This window comes from Rhamphochromis longiceps, linkage group LG20, assembly GCF_057381845.1.
Source record: "Rhamphochromis longiceps isolate RC_006_pf linkage group LG20, R_longiceps_female_GT1.1, whole genome shotgun sequence".
In the NCBI taxonomy this organism is placed as follows: domain Eukaryota; kingdom Metazoa; phylum Chordata; class Actinopteri; order Cichliformes; family Cichlidae; genus Rhamphochromis; species Rhamphochromis longiceps.
The window spans coordinates 9,805,680-9,829,563 of NC_140576.1; the positions used below are offsets into that span (position 1 = coordinate 9,805,680).

A 23,884-nucleotide genomic window follows, 5' to 3' on the forward strand; every position below is an offset into this window, starting at 1 on the left:
AAGAGCACAGTGCAGCAAACATACATCCAATACACTAATAACAATAAAGGTCCACACTGTTCACGAACCCCGAGTCCCCGGAACCGGGTCCGTGACATTCATTTTGAAAAGTTTTCAACTGGGATCTGATTGGAGGGAGGAAACTTGACCCGCCCTCTCCCAGAATGAATGGTCAGCAGAATGCATGTGTTTTGCCCCCTTAGCTCCAGGTGTTGCGCCAAAAAGTGATCGTCTGCGGACAGACAATAGGAATAGTAATTAGTTAGATTACTCGTTTCTAAAAAAAAGTAACTCTGTTAGTAACGCCGTTACTTGTAACTCCGTTATTCCCTTCACTGGACGTTACATTGGTTAGGTATAATTTTTTAATCCCAGGATTTAAAAAAACGTTTTTATAGTTGATTCTTCAAAATAATGTCACAGCACACCAGGCGGCATTTAAAGTAAATGCCTAGCAAAAGTTGCTAAGCATGCAAACAAATATAATAATGGGTGGGTGTTTTTCCTTTGTGTCTTTGCCTCTTGGGAGGAGACCCACGTTAACACCACTAACTGGGTGTAAATGTGTGAACTAGAGCCAAAAATAAAGTGTGAAAGATTGAGCAGTCGCTTAATACAAACTACATATTAACTGATCTGATGAGCTGAAGAAGCCTCTTCCAAAGTTTAGGCCCTTTAAAACTGTGGTTTCCTGTAAATTTAAAATATTAGCATGTGAAAGTTAAAAGGCCTGATGACCAGAGAGGCCAACAGCTGGAATAAGGTCTCAGCAAGTTTGCCATACAGCATTTGTAAGAATCATGTGAACAGTAAAATGTATAGGAGGGAAAAAAAGAGACAACCAAGGCCTTATTTTACATACATTTACAATTAAGTAAGTATGCGAGATTAATGTGAAAGGTTCTCACCCACGGCAAAGCCTCATTGCTTAAGATTTTTAATAACATTAAGCATATAAATTGGAGACCTAAGAGTGCAGGTCACCCTTTTCCTGCCAAATCAACACTGTTTCTAAAAAACTGAGTCATACACACATTTCCCCAAAACCTCACATATGTCTGCCAGAATTACATTGTGCCACCATCCTCTATTGCTCATATGTTTGTTTTGAAGAACACTTCAAAGCTCGAGTCTGCTACTGGCTAGCTTGAATTCAGTCCTTGCACCATCTGCTGCTGGTATTACTGAAAACATGCAGTCTCTGTGCTATGAAAATGGTGCAGCAGATTTTGCCTCTATTTGCCAGTCCAAGTGTGTAAAAGCTGTCAGAAAAATATGAAAAGAAAAATATGCATTCCTGGTAATTATCGTGATGTCTTAAATTAATGTGCTAGTGTTAACCTTCAAGTAATGTGCAATCATTTCTTGGAAGATTTTCTTAAACTTGTATTTTGTGATTGTTTTTCTGTGCAGAAAAAACAAAAAACAGCTTAATAATTCATTCAGAATACATTTGGCAGTCAGCACAACAAACTACTCTACTTTAGTTATCCTAAAAGCATCTCTTGATGCACACTGGAATAAGTAAAGCAGCATAAATTTGCACGGGATGCTGTTTAGAGGTGTGCGTTGTTTATTTTGATGACAGAAACAACCGAAATTGTAAAGTTAAAGGTCACAAATAATTAGTTTGAATTATAAAGAGGTCAGCACAAAGCTAATGGTGTGTTTGGGTTAATGTCAAACTTCATTAAACATTGAACAAATTACAAAAAATTGGAACATCATTCCAATTTGTTCTTGTACTGTAATCAAGCTAATCAGTGGAGGTATTGAATCTGTTATGTGCTATTCTGGCAAATGATTTTTGCCTGAATTATACATTTCTCTAATATTTTACATGATTATTTACAATTATTTATTTTGCCATGCAAGGCAATGCTTTATTTCATGTTTGAAAGCACTGGGGGTTGGATGTATGGGTAAAAAAAAAGGCCTTTTCCCACATGAAATTTGTTTTTTAGAATTGACAAATATACAGAATTTTTCATAAAAACACACTCACTTGTATTTCTCCTCAACATTTTAGATTGTGTTTTTCACACACAAAATGCGCTATTTACCATTCACAAATACTGTATCAGAGAGAGTTGATAGCCTCTATTTTGTAACGTTTCCAGACCTGAAACAACCAAATAGCACCTATTTTCATTTTTCCACTTCTCCAGTGAGTTTTTCGCCTTGAAATTTTGCTTCCTTATTGGTGTTCCGTTCACTGTCAAAAACCTGCAAATTAGCAGCATTATATGCAACAGATGAAATGACTAAACATGGAAGTGGAAATAAACCCCTGCATGTGCATACACGTCATGTGTAGCTTTGTAAACGTGACAAATAGGACACATTTGCACATTTTTTGTGTGTTTGTGTGCCTTGAAGTTACAAGTAGTGTGATTTGTTTTTACTGAACTGACCCCCATATGTGTTATGAGTAGTGGGCTCTAATAATACTGCATCCGTTGCAAGGATAGGATTAAGAAAACTAAACTTTTCTCACAGGTACCAACAGAGCCATCACTGCAAAATTTCTCCTTGTGTTGTTTCTATGGTAACCATATGACAAAAATGAAGCAAAGCACAAAGAAGAGTACCAATGAACATTTGAATATAGATCAGTGTAAGCCTGACTGACAGGTACAAAGTCATCATGCCACTTCCTGAGGTATAATTTTTTAAAACCATGACATTTTGCATTCTCTCCCCTGACAGTCCGAGGGAGGAAATGAGACAATTTGAAAGTACCACATGCATACAAGCCAGCAAAATTGACTTGTACAAAATTCAGGACAGTTGCTCAGAATGCAAACAGACAAGCGAGTCACCATCAAAGTGATTTGTCAAGGAGGAGATCAGAAACGTGTGTGCCTAAAGTTCCGGCTTCACAGGGGGCACAGATTTTCTGAAGTGTGAAGAAACCTCCACATACACTGCAACTCTGTAAACGTTTGAATACATTGAGTGGAAGTTATGTAATGTAGTCACTGTCCCAATGCTCTTGCATCAAAGGCAAAGGCCTGAATTAGTTAAGTATACTCATAAAACACACGATTCATTCATAAATCATCAAAGTTACACCGCATTGTTAAAAATATGGGCAGCATTTCCTAAATCAACAGTTGATTTAGGAAATGAGGTAATGTGCTTTGAGAATTGCTCTAATACTGCTATGTGCTTACCAAATTAGTAGTCAGAGTGAGTTATTTAACCTGATGATGACATTAGATAAAACATTAAGAGACTCCCAAAATTATTATAACTAATTTCTAGAAGGAAATGAATGCCTGAACTAAATTAAAACCAAATCCACCCAGTACCTTTTGAGGGGTATTTAATTATATATAGTGTAATTTAATTCTGTCAGAATGAGGGTGTCGTGACACTAGAACAATATTATAAAAACGTTAAATATTTACTGAACTAAAGGACTAACAGAGAAATTTTGGGGTGAGGTTGACTCTCCCAGTTTCTATGTGCATATCCAAACAAATATAATTATTGCAATAAAACATTTGCTTGTTGTATTAAGACATATTTGTATACTTGCAGTCTGTTGTACTTTGAAGTAGAACACTTGAAATAGAAGTGTTGTAGTCATCTTTTGCTTGTAAATTGGCTAGAGTTATGTGCTCTATAATATGCTGAGGCCCAAAAAAGCAATGGTAACTAAATAATATTAAACAAAAAGTACAATAACACAAAGCAAATGCAGACAAGCCATCTGGTTAGTAAATCAAAAAAAGTGATACTTGACAAAGAAGAAAGTCATGGTTGTCACAACTGGTTTGCCATTTTTTCCCCATATAATACATCTAAAAATTGTGAAGTCACCTGTTTCATGAGATGAAGTACAATAAATTATATCCAAAGTGGTCACCAACATTCACGGGTGTTACAGGAAAAATGATTCTATGTTTCTTTACCTTCTTTTAAATGTACAAAGATGCCCTTTGTCTATGTTTAGATTAGTTTAGAATTATCCTTTAGACTTTCCCAGCAAAGACATCTTGTTTCTGGGACATATTGTTTTAGATTGTTTTATCTTCCCTAGCTGTCTGCTGACGAGACTAGCACCATATATGGAGTTGTTTTATTTTATCTGTTTATTATTTTCTTATCCTGTTCTCACTGTCTTTCCTATAAAAATTACCAAGCCACTGTGCATGGCGTGAGTTGTTCTTCGCAGCTCACCCGTGTACACGTTTGATAAAGAAAGTAACTTTGTCTCATTGTGTCTTTATTTCTCCTGGGTCTTTTGCAGAGTTTTCCCCCAACATTTCTTGGTCCTTCGGAGCCGGAGCACCTCCATCGTGTCTAGGGTTGCCAACTCCCTGAAAAATAAATAAGGGACACCTCGTGGCCAGGGCCGGGCGACCCAGTTGTCTTCACCCTTCCCAGTGTGGTGAATTTTCTAGCTCTTTTTTTGTGTGTGAAATTATTTTTTTAACCATTTGACTTGAATTTGATTTAAGTAGATGTTTATTCTTTGTGATATGAACACATGTGAAACAAATGATCATTTAGCCATTTATTTTTAGCTCAAAATGACAACATTAACACGATAAAACAGGTCTCCTTCTTAAACAGAAGCCTGTCATGCTTAACTTTTGAGAATATAAGTAAATCTTTCTTTAAAAGAACTCTGTCCTGCTTAACTTAAAATAATAGAAAACAATAGAAAGAAAAACATTCTTGTAACAGTGCACATTTAGTGCATTTAGTACAATTGGCTTCAGCTGAGGTATTATTTCAGCTTTTCTAATGCTAATCAGCTGCTCCTGTTTGTAAACCCGCTTGTTCCCATGATTACGCATCTTAACTCATCATCATTATTCACCTATGTATTACTTTTATGTATTAGTCATCTATTTGTTGTAATCATCTATCCTTGCAGTTGTTTATTACACAAAATAAATTATATTATCACACTTCTGGCCACATAGCGCTGATATTCACTGCACATGCCCATATTAACTTTTTCCAGCCAGGTGTTTTCCTTTTCCCATTCTTCCCTTTCTCTGAGGGGAACAAACATTGCTGCTCTAACGCTGGGCTCACACTGTGCGATTTTTGGCCCATTTTGAGCCGATTTTTGAGTGATCTTCATCGTGCGTCGTGTAGTATACGTGGGGTAACGAGAAGCGATTAACACCTCACGACCAGCTCCCGATCATCAATCGCTCGTGAGGGTCTCATCACAGCCGCTCACACTGCTCGCGCGCAAACACGTAAACGTTGGTGTAAAAGATGGAGCAGCACGGCTGTGCAGCGTGTGATCTGGACACAAGCGATGGAGGCACAACTTGTAGAACTTTTCAAAGCTCATCCGAGCCTTTTCGATGTGGCATCACAAAATTATCACGACCACAACAACCGTGAAAATAGTGGGATTTACACTGCTGCTCAATCACAGCTGCCTGATCAATGTTTTTCATTAGCAATTTAGCAAAGTTGATGGTGGTGGTGTGTGTGTCTGTGTGAGTGTAATGCTGGGCTTACACTGTGCGATTTTTGGCCCATTTTGAACCGATTTTTGAGTCGTGCGACCGATTTGGCGATCGGCCCGATTTTGGCCTTCATCGTGCGTCGTGTAGTATACGTGGGGTAACGAGACGCGATTAACACCTCACGACCAAGCGATTGATGATCGGGAGCTGGTCGTGAGGGTGTCACCGCAGTTTGTCACACTGCGCACGCGCAAACACAAATGTCAGCGAAAAAGACGGAGCAGCACGGCTGTGCAGCGTGTGATCTGGACACAAGCGATGGAGGCACAACTTGTAGAACTTTGGAAAGCTCATCCGAGCCTTTTCGATGTGGCCTCAGAAATTATCACGACACAACAACCGTGAAAATAGTTGGATCTACACTGCTGCTCAATCACAGCTGCCTGATCAATGTTTTTCATTAGCAATTTAGCAAAGTTGATGGTGGTGGTGGTGTGTCTGTGTGAGTGAAAGACAGAGGGAGAGCGCGACAGATTTTCTGTTATAACCTTCATGTTATGGAGGCACAGTGTGAGTACTCAGGTCGCATCAGAGCATCGGGCCGTATAGTGTGAGACCTGCATCGTGTACCAACTTTTAACCCCTGCGAGTCAATCGTGCAGTTTGAGCAGGAGCTGAATAACGCGACTGAAAAAAATCGCACAGTGTCTGCCCAGCTTTAGGTTTACTGTCGTCCGAGACTTGCACCGCAGTGTCGGCGTTTGTTTCCCTGTTGGCCATGCTTCTTGTTGTGGTCATCTGTTGTCTTCCGGTATTTTCTCCGTAAGCGACCTTTCCTCGACCAATGAGATGAGCGGTAATCTGAATTGTCATACTCGAATTGTCATAAGTGTGCTGTCAGCTCATTGGTCACAAATCAGGAGAGGGGCTGGGAATTATGTTTTCAAACAAAGCGTTAATTCCATTAACATTTATAGACTACTTTTGATTCTCACTGTATTACAGGACAAAGTGCGTCCCTTATTAGCTCAATACGGGACGTGTACTTTTGTTTCGAAATACGGGACGATTCCGTTTTTTAAGGGACGGTTGGCAACCCTAATCGTGTCCCATCTCCGTGACCAGTCCACGTTGTTCGCCTGTCGACAGCCCACACACCAGGTGTGTGGAAAAAGACCAAGAGCGTTAAATTCGGGTCTTGGCCAACGTCTTAGAAAGCGACCCACGGTGGTGGGGCCCGATCGAGGTGGACCAGACCCGGCGACACTGACCAGGTAGATACAGACACACTGACACAATCTTGCGTAAAAGCGTATTTTAAATTCAGGGAATTTAAAATAGCGAAAGTAGCTCGTCGCGACTGGAAGCTCCCCACCTCTGTGGGTTTAAAGTAGCTCGTCGGCTGGTAGCTTGGAGCTCGTCGACTGGAAGCTCCCCACTTCTGTGGGTTAGGTTTGGAGCTCTGGGTAGCTCCCCCAGCTGGGTCTAGACAGGGTCTAGGGAATAAGTAGCTCGTCTACAGAAAGACTGGCAGCTCCCCTTATGATAAGGGTTCCGATCGCGCGAATAGGTGTGAATGTGAATGTGTGTGTGTGTGTGTGTGTGTGTGTGTGTGTGTGTGTGTGTATTGTTTTAATTAACGGAGCAAGCTGAATTTTCACGGTCCAATAAGAGACTGAGCTGCTCCTACTGTGTTTTTCTTTTACTGCTATTCACTGACGTGCTGGTGAGTTGAGAGAACGGTCGAGTTCCGTCTCGTAAAGTTCACACCGCTTTTGGAAATAGTCCGAAAGTAGAAGGGCGTGTGAGCAACCACTCTCGTCTCTAATACCAGCGAAGGTGATAGCAGCTGTATCGTGTATATATTACTTAAACAAAAATAAGTAAATACATAAATAAGATGGGTAATCAAGCAAGTGAAATTAAAACTCATTCCTGCTGACGAGCAGTGGTGAGAAAAGAAAAGTCCAGACGCCGGACAAAAACAGAGAGATTTAAGAAAACAAAATATAAACAGTCAGAAGAACAGAATCCAACTGCCAGTTTAGTAAAACCAGAAGACGAGACACTGTGCAGTGTCCACAATCCTTTTAGTAAACCATCACTCATTCCTGCAGCCGCATGTGCAGCAACACCCATATCAGGAAGAACATAATAATCCCTTATTAAGTGAAAACTAGAGATCAAAGTAGTTTGAGGTAGTTTAAAAGGGTTGAAAACAGACCCCACTGAGTAGATATAAATATAAAAAGTACGAAATAAAGATAAACAAAGGGAAAATTACAGTAGAAATTATCTTTAGAGTATTTGAAATTAATAATAGCAAGGATAACAACCTGTAAAGTGATATTATCAATGAAACACAGTTGGCATGATGACCATGCCCACAATGTATAAAATGAATATAAAGCAAATAATTCACACGAAAATATTTTAATAACATAAATAAAGTATATTAAGGCTGTGTCACTGTTCAGCCAAGGACAGTGTGTGAAAAGGTAACTGTCTCCACCCTGGGAAAAGGATGATTCTGCAGGTCATCTGAAGCCCTTGATGGATACAAAATAAAATATAAATAATATATTATAATAGAACTGCCTGGTCCGCCATGCAACAGAGAGAACAAATGTGACCGCAGATTGGATGAATTCAAAATTATCTGTTTGCTGAATAAGATGATCCTAACTATCAAATTGGCTCAGTAGTAATATAATGGTACACACTGATAAAATATTATAATATGCTATTGCTGTCATATAAGACAAAGAGGATAATATTAACAATGACATAATATTAATATGAAGAGGCACCTTAATCGGTTATGATGTGAGGTGGATAATTGTTAAGCAGTAGTCTGCATCAAGCTTAAGGTTTGCTGAAACTCAGTGTAATGACATGTGAGATGAAGACAATACAGAGAATAACTAAACTAATGAAGTGCATAGAGGCACTTGACCAGCTTGAAACCTATCATCCTAGAATGACACATTGCTGAGATATAGAGCACACCTATAATAACAACCAATAAGCAAAACCCTGTAGACAACAGCTAAAACTACAGGATTGAGAAGCTGAATTAAATATGTAGACACTGCTAAGCTGATGAGCATGTTCCACATTTTCTTTTCTTTTTCTTTTTTGTTTCTTTTAGAGCAGAAGCTGCTGTAACACACCCAAAGAAAGACTCTAGGTCTGACCAACCGTCTCAGTCGTGGGCAAAAAGATGACAGTCAATAAAATTCTAAAAGATAATTTATTGACGAAAAATATATCAAGAGATAAAAGATAAAACAGTCCAGTGTCCCACTTATGAATTGTATAAAAATACACAGTCCCAAGGCCAGAGCCAGCTATGCCACACGGCCAAGTTGCACCCCACATGTTGCCTTTAACAGGGTTAGAAGTTGTCCTTGGAGACCCACCACCCTGCAAGCATATAGTCAGTGGTCACTCAAGCCTCTGGAACTCTGCTGCCTTTAGGCTGTGGCATATAATAGGCCCTGGCCTGCACAGAGAGACAAAACAACACAGCAGTGTTTGTAGTGTGGGCTATATGTAGACCAGTGTATCAGTGCAATCAAGTACACCTGCCTCTAATTAGTCCAACCCCATTCCAGCCATTGGCTCACCAAAAATGTGACAACCACAAAACCACTCCCAACCCAGTGCAACTTCACACAATAATATGGAGCTGAATTAACACAGGCACATTAGTCTACCATGTTACAAGCTGCATGCTATTAAAAGCCAACATATGCAGACTTCTGCCTTGTTCGGGTGGCAGCATTTTTCTTTTTCTTTTGTGTCCTGACACGTTTATGTTTTTTGTTTTTGTTTGATTATTTTGTTGGTTTTGGAAACGAATTTAAACGAACTTGTGACAATACTTGAGAATCACAGTGACACATAGTGATTAGGCATATGATTGAAAAATGCCTAGGTTTAGAGCTGTGAGCTATGAGCTGTGAGCAATGCAAAGTTAATATATATATATATATATATATATATATATATATATATATATATATATATATATATATACATACACACACATATATATATATATATATATGTATGTGTGTGTGTGTATGTATATATGTATGTATATATATGTGTGTGTATGTATATATATATATATATATACATACACACACATATATATATACATACATATATACATACATACACACACACACACACATATATATATATATATATATATATATATATATATATATATATATATATATATATAAAAAAAACACCCAGCACGCCCCTGCGGGCGGTTTATCCTTCAAGCTCGGGTCCTCTACCAGAGGCCTGGGAGCTTGAGGGTCCTGCGCAGTATCTTAGCTGTTCCCAGGACTGCGCTCTTCTGGACAGAGATCTCCGATGTTATTCCCGGGATCTGCTGGAGCCACTCGCCTAGCTTGGGAGTCACCGCACCTAGTGCTCCGATTACCACGGGGACCACCGTTACCTTCACCCTCCACATCCTCTCGAGCTCTTCTCTGAGCCCTTGGTATTTCTCCAGCTTCTCGTGTTCCTTCTTCCTGATATTGCTGTCATTCGGAACCGCTACATCGATCACTACGGCCGTCGTCTTCTGTTTGTCTACCACCACTATGTCCGGTTGGTTAGCCACCACCATTTTGTCCGTCTGTATCTGGAAGTCCCACAGGATCTTAGCTCGGTCATTCTCCACCACCCTTGGGGGCATCTCCCATTTTGACCTCGGGACTTCCAGGTTATACTCGGCACAGATGTTCCTGTACACTATGCCGGCCACTTGGTTATGGCGTTCCATGTATGCCTTGCCTGCTAGCATCTTGCACCCTGTTGTTATGTGCTGGATTGTCTCTGGGGCATCTTTACACAGCCTGCACCTGGGGTCTTGCCTGGTGTGATAGACCCCAGCCTCTATGGATCTTGTGCTCAGAGCTTGTTCTTGTGCTGCCATGATTAGTGCCTCTGTGCTGTCTTTCAGTCCAGCTTTGTCCAGCCACTGGTAGGATTTCTGGATATCAGCCACCTCCTCTATCTGCCGGTGGTACATACCGTGCAGGGCTCTGTCCTTCCATGATGGTTCCTCGTCTCCCTCCTCTTTCTTGGGTTTCTGCTGCCTGAGGTATTCACTGAGCACTCGGTCAGTTGGGGCCATCTTCCCAATGTATTCTTGGATGTTCGTTGTCTCATCCTGGACTGTGGTGCTGACACTCACCAGTCCCCGGCCCCCTTCCTTCCGCTTAGCGTACAGCCTCAGGGTGCTGGACTTGGGGTGAAACCCTCCATGCATGGTAAGGAGCTTTCTTGTCTTTATGTCAGTGGCTTCTATCTCCTCCTTTGGCCAGCCTATTACCCCAGCAGGGTACCTGATCACGGGCAGGGCGTACGTGTTGATGGCCCGGATCTTGTTCTTACCATTCAGCTGACTCCTCAGGACTTGCCTGACCCTCTGCAGGTACTTGGAGGTTGCAGCTTTTCTAGCGGCCTCTTCATGGTTCCCATTCGCCTGCGGGATCCCCAAGTACTTGTAACTGTCCTCTATGTCTGCAATGTTGCCTTCTGGTAGTTCAATCCCCTCAGTTCTGACTACCTTCCCTCTCTTTGTTACCATCCGACTACACTTCTCCAGTCCGAACGACATTCCAATGTCATTGCTGTATAGCCTGGTAGTGTGGATCAGTGAATCGATGTCTCGTTCACTCTTGGCATACAGCTTGATGTCATCCATGTACAGGAGGTGGCTGACAACTGCTCCGTTCCGTAGTCGGTATCCGTAGCCAGTCTTGTTAATGATCTCACTGAGGGGGTTCAGGCCTATGCAGAACAGCAGTGGGGACAGAGCATCTCCTTGGTAGATCCCGCACTTGATGGTGACTTGTGCTATGGGCTTGGAGTTGGCCTCTAGTGTTGTACGCCACATCCCCATTGAGTTCCTGATGAAGGCTCTTAGGGTCCCATTGATCTTGTACAATTCTAGGCATTCCAGTATCCAGCTGTGGGGCATTGAGTCATAGGCCTTCTTGTAATCAATCCAGGCAGTGCACAGGTTGGTCAGTCTGGTCTTGCAGTCTCGGCTGATTGTTCTGTCTACCAGTAGCTGGTGTTTTGCGCCTCTGGTATTCTTGCCAATTCCTTTCTGTGTCCCGCTCATGTATTGACCCATGTGCCTGTTCATCTTAGCCGATATGATGCCTGACAGGAGCTTCCATGTAGTACTGAGGCAGGTTATTGGTCGGTAGTTGGAGGGGACCGGTCCCTTCTTGGGGTCCTTGGGGATCAGGACCGTCCGGCCTTCAGTTAGCCATTCCGGGTGTCTCTCGTTAACTAGCAGCTGGTTCATTTGTGCTGCCAGACGCTCGTGGAGTGCAGTTAGCTTCTTCAGCCAGTAGGCGTGAACCATGTCGGGCCCTGGTGCTGTCCAACTCTTCATACTGGAGACCCTTTCTTGGATATCTGCCACTGTGATGGTTACTGGACCCTGTTCAGGGAGGTCGCTGTGGTCTGCCCTCAGATCCTCTAGCCACTGAGCATTGCCGTTATGGGTTGCATCCTTCTCCCATATGCTCTTCCAGTATTGCTCCGTCTCCAGCCTTGGTGGTGCTGTTCTCTTATTGTTCCCTTGCCACTGAGAGTACACCTTTGCTGGTTCTGTGGAGAACAGCTGGTTTATTCTCCTGCCTTCTATCTCTCTGGTGTACCTCCTCAAGCGGCTGGCCAAGGCTTGGCAGTTTCCAAGGCCTCAGGTATGGACAGCTTGCTGTATTTCTTAGGCACCTTATTCGTCGCACCTTTCTGCAACTCCGTTAGTTGGCTAACCTCTCTCCGTGCTACTTTGATCTTGCCCTCTAGCCTCCTTCTCCATGGAGGGTACTGCCCCTTGTGGCTGTTCAACTTGTAGCCAAGCATCTCACTGATCACTGCTGCCGTATTGTAGATCAGCTTGTTAGTGTCGGTAATCGTGGTTGTAGGTATTGCCCGTAGTGCTGCATTAACATCATCTAGCAGACCTTCTGAGGGTACTTCACGTAATCTTGGTAACCGGCTACGGGGGATCCAGGTTTCAAGCTTGGCCATGATCCTATTTTTCAGGTCAGTTCCTCTCGCACTCAACGATCCTTCTCCTATCACACTTGGGGCTATGTACCCAATCTCGGGTGGGGGTGATGATATCTCCCCCCTGACCTGGCGTCCTGACTCCTCCTTGCCGTAGCATTTGTGTTGTACCTCGTCAATCTCTAGCTGTGAGAGCAGTCCCTTCTTTCGAATGTTGGAACACTGAGCTACTAGTTGTTTCGCCGTCATTGTGGATGTTGGGTATCGAAGAATCCATAGGTCCCTCATCCTATTCATGTAGCCCCTTCCGCCGGGGTTACTTGCGTAGTAGCATTCCAACAACGCCCTGTTTTCGTCCCTTGCCCACCGATGCCTTCTTGTTCCAGTAGCCCACTTTTCGTCAGGGTGCCCTGGTTCCTCAACACCTGACGCGGACCTTGTTGATCCGGGCGACGTCCGAGCCGGCATGCCTTCATATTTATCTGTCTCGCTCATGTCTGCGGTAGGCTTGCTTAGCATAGGGGGTCTAGCCTTAGGACCCTTACTGGATACAGACGCCCCAGGCAGGAATCGAACTTGCGATCCTCTGTTCCAAAGGCGTGTAGTCTAACCACTACGCTATCCAGCTCTCTCTCTCTATATATATATATATATATATATATATATATATATATATATATATAAAAATATATAAAAATAAATAAATGGGAAACAACCCTAACTTGAAAGTTTGAAATGTGTGAGATCCATGAATTGTTTGAAAAACTAGAAATTATTTAAAATTGCCTTAAGTGAAAATGTAGTGTTGCATCTATTCTCCCAAACCAAGAAAAAAAAGAAGAAGCATTCTGTAACTTAAAAATAAGGCTGACGTGTTGACAACAGACTAAAACACTAATCCGCAGGTGGCTATCAGGAACAGAGAGGCGAGCAAAGTCATAAACACCAAGGCTGCAGACAGCCACGCAGAAACAGCAGATAACATAGAGACAACGCCTGCTAGAACCGTGGAGAGGAAGGTCACTTCACACGAGATTGTAGGAGTAGGCCACAGAGAAATAATGCAAAACAGTTTTGAGGCAGCCACTTAAGAACTTATTTGACCTTACAGCACAGGCCGAAATTGTGTAGGTTACGCAGTAACCACAGATAGTAAAATAATAGAAGCAAAACCACTCTCTTCTTCATGTTCTGCACAGAGCGCTGAGCTGATAGCTGTGATACGCGAAAGTGAAATACACAAAGACAAACTAATAAATATACATACAGACAGCCAGTATGTTTTCTCTGCTGTACATCATTTTGCAAAAAATTTGGCATAACAGAGGAATGATTACACCAACTGGAAAACCGGTTCAGCATGCCAACCTCTTACAAAGCCTACTGACTCTTTCATTACTACAGGCAACAATTTTGCTGACAGAGCAGCAAAATAAGCGGCACAAAAGACAAACATCACATTGATGGCAGTAAACACACATCAGATTCCACTGGATGTGTTGAAAAATGAACAAAAGCAGCAAGCACAGCAGAGCAGGCAAAATGGCTAAAACACGGTGCAGTTCTGACAAACGACTTAATGATGTGTTATGGCAAGCCAGTGTTGCCAAAATTCCTCCACAAAATGGCGGCATTAGTGACTCATGGCTGTACGCATTTGTCATCGGGGGGAATGACCTGTATTGTCAACTCTCATTTCTACACTATAAAGCTAAGCGAATGTCAAGGGTCGAAATACGCCCTAGTGGTTATAGATGTGTTCTCAAAGTGGCCGGAAATCTATCCAGTGAAAAAGGCAGATGCAATTTCAGTAGCAAAATGCCTGTGCAATCACTTCATACCCACATATGGCATTCCAGCTTTGATACGATCAGACAACGGCACTCATTTTGTAAATGATGTCATCACTAAGGTCTCTGAAGCGCTCGGTTTCAGCATAAAACACCACTGTGCGTATCATCCTCAGAGCGCAGGCCTTGTAGAGAGAACTAACGGCACTATAAAACAAAGGCTCAGGAAATGCATGGCAGAAACAGGAAGGCCGTGGCCTGAATGTTTGGGTTTAGTGAAAATGTGGATGCGCTTAACACAAGGCTCCCATAAACTAACTCCATTTGAAATCATTCATGGTAGGCCGTTCCCACTGCCCATCACCAGTCAACCAATAGACAAATCAATCAGAGAAAACACATTAGCAGAATGGATGTCTAAGCTGTTAGAAAACAAGGAGATCATTGTACATAATCAACAACCTGATGATGTTTCTCCAGTGTCTTGCAGATTACAGCCCGGTGACTGGGTTCTGATAAAGGTGCTCCAAAGGAAAAACTGGAGCGCACCCAGGTGGGAGGGACCACATCAGGTTCTCCTCACCACGCCCACCGCTTGCAAAATTGCGGAACGACCATCCTGGATCCATCAGAGTCACTGCAGGCGAGTAAGTGAAGCCATCTAAACTCAGCCGACACAGGCTCACCCAATTGTTGTGATCTCGCCCGGTGGATGGAACAGCCTTTCTGGCCGGGGGGTCTACTCACGACAGGAGGGTGTGTCCTGTTGTCATGAGGTGGTGGCTCCTAATAACTGCAGCGGCCCTGACCCTGGCCGGGCTCCTCATCTTTGCTTCCGTGAGGGACAACAAGTCACGCTATCTGAAGAAACGGCAGACACTGTATGACAAAGGAAAGTACACCAAGTTTCCCCATGGCTACGCCACTAACTTCTGGTGGCAGTTTATGAACACTACAGCTCACTTGAATAATAAAACTGACTGCTATGCATGTACCCATATGCCCCTATCCTCACAGACGTCTGGCCTGTGGCCATACAGCATACCTGAAGATCACAGTTGGTGCCTGTTGGGCCTGGCAACACACCCAGGCTACGGTACTCTTTGGTCCAAGGCCAACTACAGTATCCCAGCTAAAGCAACCTGGAGGTCATCGTCACTCACAAATGTGAACTGTTCCGGACAGACCTACCTACTGACCTGGCCCCAAGTCTCAGACCCACTGCCTGATGTAATTCTACTGAACAAACTGAACGCATCACAACTGCCAGTATGTGTGATGAACAACGGATCGCGGGCAGTGGGGGAGCTGCCTACTCACCTATGTAAGTACATATACACTTTCTGTCCACCGAGGAACGAGAGGAAGTGTATGGCCTGTTCAATCAACGAAACCTGTGCCAGTAACACGACGCTGATGAGCCTGAACTGTCGCTCCGACTACAGCTACCGAATGCCACTACAAACAAAGACTCAGTACCAGACAGGATGTGCACGGACGGCACCCAGCAGTAGAGGAACCAGAGTCTTGGCTGACTGGTACTTCCTATGTGGCAATAAGGCTTATCTGTCACTCCCTGAAGGTTGGGGGGGGTCTGTGCGCCCTGGTGCAATTATCAGATCACGTCTTCTTCATGCAAAGTGTTGCACATCACCCAAGCAGCCGACAGAGACGTGAAGTGGACATCGCCTCACCCAATTCTTTCGGCATTACAGTGGACACTGGAGTGCCGGGAGAGTTTCGCATCTGGGGAGGAGTGAAATTCTTACAGAGCTTGATCCCCGGCATTGGAGTTGCCGAGGTAGCGGGATCATGTGGAGATCAACCGATATGCTCTGCTACGACACATCAACTTGACTAAGACCCTGGGAACCGCCTTAGCAGGAGAACAGCAGGCCATCAGAACGATGGTGCTGCAGAACAGACTGACACTAGACCTGCTAACAGCATCACAAGGAGGAGTTTGCAAGCTGATCGGGGAGACATGTTGCACTTTTATCCCTGATGGATACGAAACTGGAGGAGACATTTATGAAGCTTTGCAGAATTTGACCGCTCTGCAAAAATATGTCACTGACCACACACCTGGAGCAGCTACAGCACAAGGCTGGCTGGACTGGCTGTTCGGCGGTTCATGGCTGGCTGCTGTAGCAAAGCCGTTTGTCCTTCTAGGTCTCATCATGATAGCACTGCTCGTATTAGTGTTGTGTGTGTTGCCATGTCTAAGAGTAATGATTTCAAAGATGATAACAACTACAATGACTGCTTATGTTGCCGTGCCTCAAGAAGAACAGCATCCCGTTGCAATTCTGCTAGAGGAGAACCTGTAATAGCTGCTAATAAATGAAGTGGTGATTAAAAATGACTTGTCAAGTGATCATGCACTGATTAACACATTAGTAGTTTATGCAGGTACAACATAAGGTTTATATTCTTTTTCTTTCTATCATTTTATTTTTTGTAGTTTTAGTTTTATTATTTTCTCTTGTTATTTCATTTACTATGCTTTTCTTTGTTCTTTTATTTGTTTTATTCTTTAGACCACATGATTTACATTTCTGCTTTGCCGACATTTTGAAAATTAAAAGCTGCTAAGGATAGTTAATAAATAACCTTCCCTGACAATTGTTGTATACATTTAAAATAAGTTAAAACAGGAGGGAATATGTTACAGGAAAAATGATTCTATGTTTCTTTACCTTCTTTTAAATGTACAAAGATGCCCTTTGTCTATGTTTAGATTAGTTTAGAATTATCCTTTAGACTTTCCCAGCAAAGACATCTTGTTTCTGGGACATATTGTTTTAGATTGTTTTATCTTCCCTAGCTGTCTGCTGACGAGACTAGCACCATATATGGAGTTGTTTTATTTTATCTGTTTATTATTTTCTTATCCTGTTCTCACTGTCTTTCCTATAAAAATTACCAAGCCACTGTGCATGGCGTGAGTTGTTCTTCGCAGCTCACCCGTGTACACGTTTGATAAAGAAAGTAACTTTGTCTCATTGTGTCTTTATTTCTCCTGGGTCTTTTGCAGAGTTTTCCCCCAACAACGGGTAAACTGCAACCACTGCACTGTTCCCTCAGTTTACCTTACCATGGGAATCTGCAAAAGAGGGATTAGTGGATGAACAGGCTGGGCAGAAAATACCATAGAGAGACTGAATATGCTGTTTTAAACCTCCCTGGGCTCATTACAACAAAGTCTCAGACAGGCACTCAGTACAGAGGCCAGTGTTCAGAAACTACTACTTTGTACACCAGAGGTTTTAAGAGCCACCAGTTCTGACCACATACTAGGGCTAAACATAAGCTAAGAAATGTAGTTTTCTTTGTTTCTCTTTTTAAGCATATTGTTGCACCTGGGATCCCAATAAAAATATTTGTATTTGTTTGAATATAAATGAATATTACTTTTACATTGGTAATAATATACAGAATCCATGTTATGAATGTGTGAAAGGATTGCATTTAGAACACTTTCATTTTGAGAGCTTCCAATAGAAAGTGAACTAAAACAAATGGCAACATATTCATAAGAAGATAGCAGCCAGTGTCTGGCTATCTCACTTTAAATCAAAGTTTAATTTTGGTGTAACTCAGAAAGCTAATATTGCAGTCTAGCGGCAGCCCACTGAGCTCGACAATTCACAGAACATATTAAAGTGTGGGGCACAATATTATAAACACGGCTACCTGTATATTTAGGGACAACATTGCCGTTTTTTAGCTTATTATTCAGCATAACAAGTAGTGTCAGATATCTCTGGAACTGGCTCGCATGCACAATGCTGCTTAATTGCCTGGTAATAAGCGTGTAATGAGTTTCTGATGTACAGACTGTATGTCTTGGGATCTGGAAATATCACTCCACAGGAATTTAAGTGTGACAAATGAAGTGATTGTTTTTGCGTTTCAGGGCATCGTCAACCTCTGTGAGTTAGCCTGCCAATTTAAACTCCATTTTAGGGCTAGTCGGCACAGTACAAACAATAGATAATACAATTTTACGACTGTTTAGAAATCTATTATACTCGATCCACTTTTGAGCTCTGAGCAACCATTTGTTCTGCAATATTAATAAAAAAGAAAGAAAGTACATAGGATTTAATTTAAGGCCTGGGAAAAAAACAACAATCTTTGTAGATTCACAATAAAGCAGAAATAATTACATGTAAGCCATTTTTGGTAATTAAACGCCATGTTATTGTACCATATTAATTTACTTAAAGGTCCAGATTATGATGAATAAATACCCATACTTGGTGGAATTGCTAAAGAGACTTAGTAGCAATAAATCTCTTTAACATTCCCAATTGATTTAATTAGATTAAAAAAGAAATTACAGCTGGCATGCAATCAGCTGACGACGGGACCTATCAAGATCCAATCGGCAGCTCGATGAGACTCAATTAGGATTGAAGCGAAGAAGAAAATCGGCTTACACCGTCAAAGTCTTTGTTTAGTACAAGCTGATGTAATTGAAAAGGTTAAAACACATTAACTGACCACGACTCGACAACTCTGAAACGCTTGGGTTCGCACACAGTGACACGCCTGCTGAAAGTCACTGGAAACATGTAGCAGATACCAGAAGTCAGCACCTCAGGACAGGTAGTTTTCTTTTAACGAAATTTAGAGTGTCGTATTTACGCAGTTTAATCGAAGAAAGAAAGCATGTCACTTCTAGCTTCTGGCTTTAGCATTTCTAGTTGGAAAGCAGTTGCTCATTTATCAAAATAGGTTGAAGGCAGTTGAGGTATCTCAAGAGTCGCTCATCAGTCAGTCTCTCCTGTGCCATTCAGGGCTCATATCGCCTAACTTCATCATTCTTATGCTCTCATTCTGCTTTGAAGTAATCTGACAAATGAATGGTACAAAAATGATTCCTCATCATCAGGAAGCGTCAGGTACATCTTCATTTGTTGAGCTGTCTTCATCCAAACCCTCCGTCTATCTAGCCCAACTCAAAACCTATCTATCAAATAAAACACTGCTCTGCACTAATGAGACTGTGCCATTATGTTAATGTGCTGGGAAGCTAATGTAATCAAACTTCCTCATTACTATGTCTGTATTTATTCACAGTAACTGCGAGACAACAATGCCATCATGAGGTTTCCTGACAAGAAAAAGAAATTGGTGCTTATTATTTATTATTTATACATTTATTTACCTTTTTATTTTCTGAATAACTAGGCGTACAGTACTTACTCTTATTGCCCTATTGTAAAAATGTGAAAAAATGTCTACTCACTCAGTCATCAATAAATTATCTGGTGAAGTTGCCTGATTATCAGTACACAAATGTGATATCCTCATATATTGTTAATAAATGAGATACATGTATATCACACCCACTGCTAGCATTGTTGTTAATATTACTACTATATTGCTTATTGGCAGCATTACCATACTGTAGCCATTGTACTGGCATGGTTCTGAAACTCCATTTAACTTTAAAATATTTCTTCATGTATAATGCCTATTATACCCAAATTTACTCTGTATTTGTATACATGTGTAAATATGCATATATGTGCGTTTACATGAATATTTATGTGTATTTGTATATACTTGCAGATACTCGCTTACATCTGTATGTGTGTAGAATTATTATGTATGATTATCGTTTTTTTTACCCTTTAAGCTAATGGAGACCCTGTTGTAAGGGGCAGTGAGTCCTCCCTTTTCTGAATGAAGTACTTATCAGATGCTTTTGAACAAGTTTTAATTCCCTCAGCAGATGTGAGCTCTTAACAAGTGAGGCTGAGCGTGTCTGTTGGTCTCCATAAAATTCTGAAAGATGAGGTTGTATTTCTTTTTCTACAAAAATCTTGCCTCGTGCACCTTTAAGGTTTTTTTTCCACATGATTTTAGGGTGCTATTACGAGGTATTTTGATAGAAGTCTGGCTCACATTTCTTTCTCTGACCCTGCAGTATTAAAAGAGACAAAATAGTTTAGTTTTTATACGGTAATCTGTCTTTATGCAGCATTACTGTTAACACTCAAAACTCCAGGTCTAGGTATGGTATAAAACTTATCCTTTGATTTATCTCACACAATTCTCAATTAAGTCAGTGTCACAGAGGGATTCAGAGTGGACACTATTTTGTCAAATGACAGCAGGGTTTCCTTTGTGGTAGTTCATTAAAAAGACAATCCTGCTGTCCCATCTGACAACAAATCATATCTGTATGGTGGACTTTGACTTTTTTGGGGGTCGGATGTGTTAATTTACATAACATCTGTCATCTTTCTGATTTGATAGCTTATACATCACTGAGGCTAGAGGGTGTCACAAATATCCAGTGCGGGGTGATTATTATTCTAATCATGCATTGCTCTTTGAATTTCAGCCAAGCAGTTGCCTGCAAGGTAGACAGACATTTTCAGCTGAAATGTACTTGTGACATCTGGGAATGTATTAAAGAGGGTTTTTTTCTTTCATCTTGAGTGAAAGCAAAACAAGTGGCTGGAGAGAGAACAGTAGATGTATCTTAGCGACCAGTGCTTGGGAATAGCCACGTGCAGCCAAAGTTGTCATCCCATCTTCCTTTTGGAGGAGATGGAGAAAAAAAATCGGCACTTTACTTGACAGAGCAGTAACTGACATGTCTGTGGTTATATTGCAAAAACTGGGCCTTAGAAATGTGAATGACCTATCACTACACTGTGTTTATAGAGAAATCTGCACACTGCAAAGTTTTTGTTTTTTAGAAATAATATCAAGTTGTACAGCATTCTACTTTTGTTTTCTTTGAGCAGAAGTATTATTAAGCTATTTTGTATTCACAGTGGATCTGAAAACCCACCAAGAGAACTGACTATGATGTCATGAAGACAGATGGGTTACTAATTGGACAGTTTTGTCATTTTTCATCACCAATGCTACACAGATCCACAGGACTGGTGGGGGGTAGGGAGTGGGGAGGGGTATATGATATGGATACAATGACACATACCCTTCACTGCTGGTGCCCAACTGGCTTGGCGCATACTGGTGGAATGAGGTAGGATTTGAGAATTTGGTTTGAGGGTGGGTCACAAAAGTGCAGGGGGCAAAGCATATTTTTAACTGCAGGAATTTGAGTTTTTGGCTCATGCAAAAGGTGTTCAGTAGTCACTATTCAATAGTTTTTCAACAGGGGTTTTCATGTAATAATTTTGGAGCATATTTTTCTTTACTGGATAGTGCAGCGGAGATTAGACAGGTATGTGGGCATGAGCATGAGGACGCAAAGCTAAGCACCACAGGTCATTTAATCTTTTTAATTGCATTACTTTGTACTTAAAAGACACTAAACTAAAATGTTATAACTAGATTTATAATGTAATATGGATCTAACATCATATGGGATTTGTCCATTTATTTCCAATTGCATTTCAATTTTTATTTTTAAATGACAAAAAATAATTTATGTAGTTAAGTTTAACTTAAGTGTATAAATTAGGCAACTGTTTTTGGCCAGAAAGCAGTTAATACATGGTGAAAATTAGTCATTGGACTGATGAGGTTGAACTTTTGAAAGGTTTGAGTCCCGTCTCAAGTTTTAATGATTTGTTGGTTGAGTCAAACTGAGTTAATGTTTTTCTTTAAATGATAAATTTTCCCAGTTTAAACATTTAATATGTTCTTTATATTCTACTGAGAATACAATGTGGGTTTATAAGACTGTAGAGTGACAGCGTTCTGTTTTTATTTATATTTTAGACAGCTTCTTGACGTTCTTTGAATTTGCGTTATAAATGTACCGTTATGGACTTGAACATTTTCATCCTACGTTAGCCCTGTAGAGTCTGTGATGGGGCTGGGTTGTTTGCAGTTTCTCTAATGATTGCATAATGTAGTCAGACCTGGGAATGAAGTTGCTGGAATGTCCACACCTGGGAAAATTGTGGCAAACCGACTGATTCTTCCAAAATGTCCAAAACCTGTGCTTTTATAGAGGTGATTGCGCTTGCAATCAGTTAATCAACTTTATTTAAGTACCTGGCTGCTACTTAGCCTATTAATTCCCATGGAGGGAGTAAGTATATACTTAGTTTGGAAATCTGATTTGAATAAATGGTAAATGGACTGGTTCTTATATAGCGCTTTTCTAGTGTGATGGCTGCACTTACAGCCACACAGTGGTAATATCACCATGTTAGTGTAGAGGCTTATAAGTAACCTTGCATTCACATTTCTTTCTTTAAATATAGGAATTTATTTACAGGACAATAAATAACTGGTTTTGGTTTAGTTAATTCACATATCCACATAACACTGCATTCTAAAATAAGTGCGCACATTTTAGTTTACACTGTTATGTATGATTAATCTTTTGTTTTCTGAGTTACCTTAGTTGCAGCTGTTCCAGTCCCTTGATTAAGGAGCCAAGAGGTGGAAAAGGAGCGGAGCGAGCTTTAAAGGAAGGCTACAAATTGGTTCACGCCATAACTCAGGACCATGGGGGGGAATTGGAGTTCATTATGTTTGGTTTAGTTAGGTTTTGTGTGTTTTACCCCTTCTCCTGTTTTTGTGGGCTGATCAGCCACTATTTAAGTTTCCCCTTTGTCTCGTTAAGTTAGGTCAGTTTGTTTGAGTTATTGGTTGTGTTGTCAACTTTGAGTAGAGTTTTGTTAGTTTGACCTCTTTTATGGGCCCAAGATTTTGATTCTTTTTGCATGAGTTAACCAATTATGTTTTTTGGGTTAAATAAAAAATTATTTTTTGGACTTTAACCTGTGCCTAAGTTTCCTTCACTGCTCGGTCCATCACATCTAGTCTTTCTGAGCACTCAAAGCACTTTATACAACTAATTCATTCACCAAATCACACCCATTCATAAAAGCACTTCTAGCACTCTAAGCATCTAACATTCATACACACTCCGATGGATGTATCGGAGAGCAACATGTTAGTATCTTGCCCAAGGATATTTGGCATGCAGACTGGAACAGCCTGGGATCGAACCACCGACCTTCTAGTTAGTGGCTGATCTGCTCTGCCACCTGAGCTACAGCCACCCCAATATAAAGCAGTCAGACACTAGCTGTCAAACTGTATATGCAATTCGTTCTACATAACTTACACCTGCTTCTCAGAATAAACATCAGTAATATAGTGCACCACATATGCTTCACAAACAGCTGCACCTGCACACACCATCCTACTCCAGCAGACAACTACTCCCTGCATTTTGGGCTGGTGGTCTTGGTTAAAGGATGTGGGTGAGCTGTCTCAGAGCCTCAACATCAGCCTTATCCTTTCTTTCTTCTAATCCTTTCTCCTAATCTGGCAATGTATGCTTACACATCTCATAATATTTGCAATTTTTAAATTCTTATTTTTTAAAACTTAAAAGCATTATCTGTGGCCAGTAAAACCACATTACTTAAGTGAAAACAAATTATCAATAAATAGCTGGCTCAATCTTTTGACAAAGTAAGCAAACCTTGATTGGACAATCTGATACGATTCAGTGTAGTCTCCTTTCCTGCAGTTCCTCAAAGGCAGTTTTCTCTTTACGCCACCTTATTTACACCAAAAACTACAAAACTAGTCTGAAACTAGGGTAATGTGCTACAGCATTCTCTCTTCATG

At 41.2% G+C, this 23,884-nt stretch overlaps 1 pseudogene across 1 annotated transcript; it reads left to right on the forward strand.

Moving 5' to 3' along the window:
• Nucleotides 1-6,177: 6,177 nt before the first annotated feature.
• LOC146644946 (uncharacterized) lies at nucleotides 6,178-17,490 on the forward strand (annotated as a pseudogene). Its single transcript, XR_014909057.1, has 2 exons — nucleotides 6,178-6,718; nucleotides 14,774-17,490. The product of XR_014909057.1 is annotated as an uncharacterized LOC146644946 (transcript).
• Nucleotides 17,491-23,884: the final 6,394 nt, after the last annotated feature.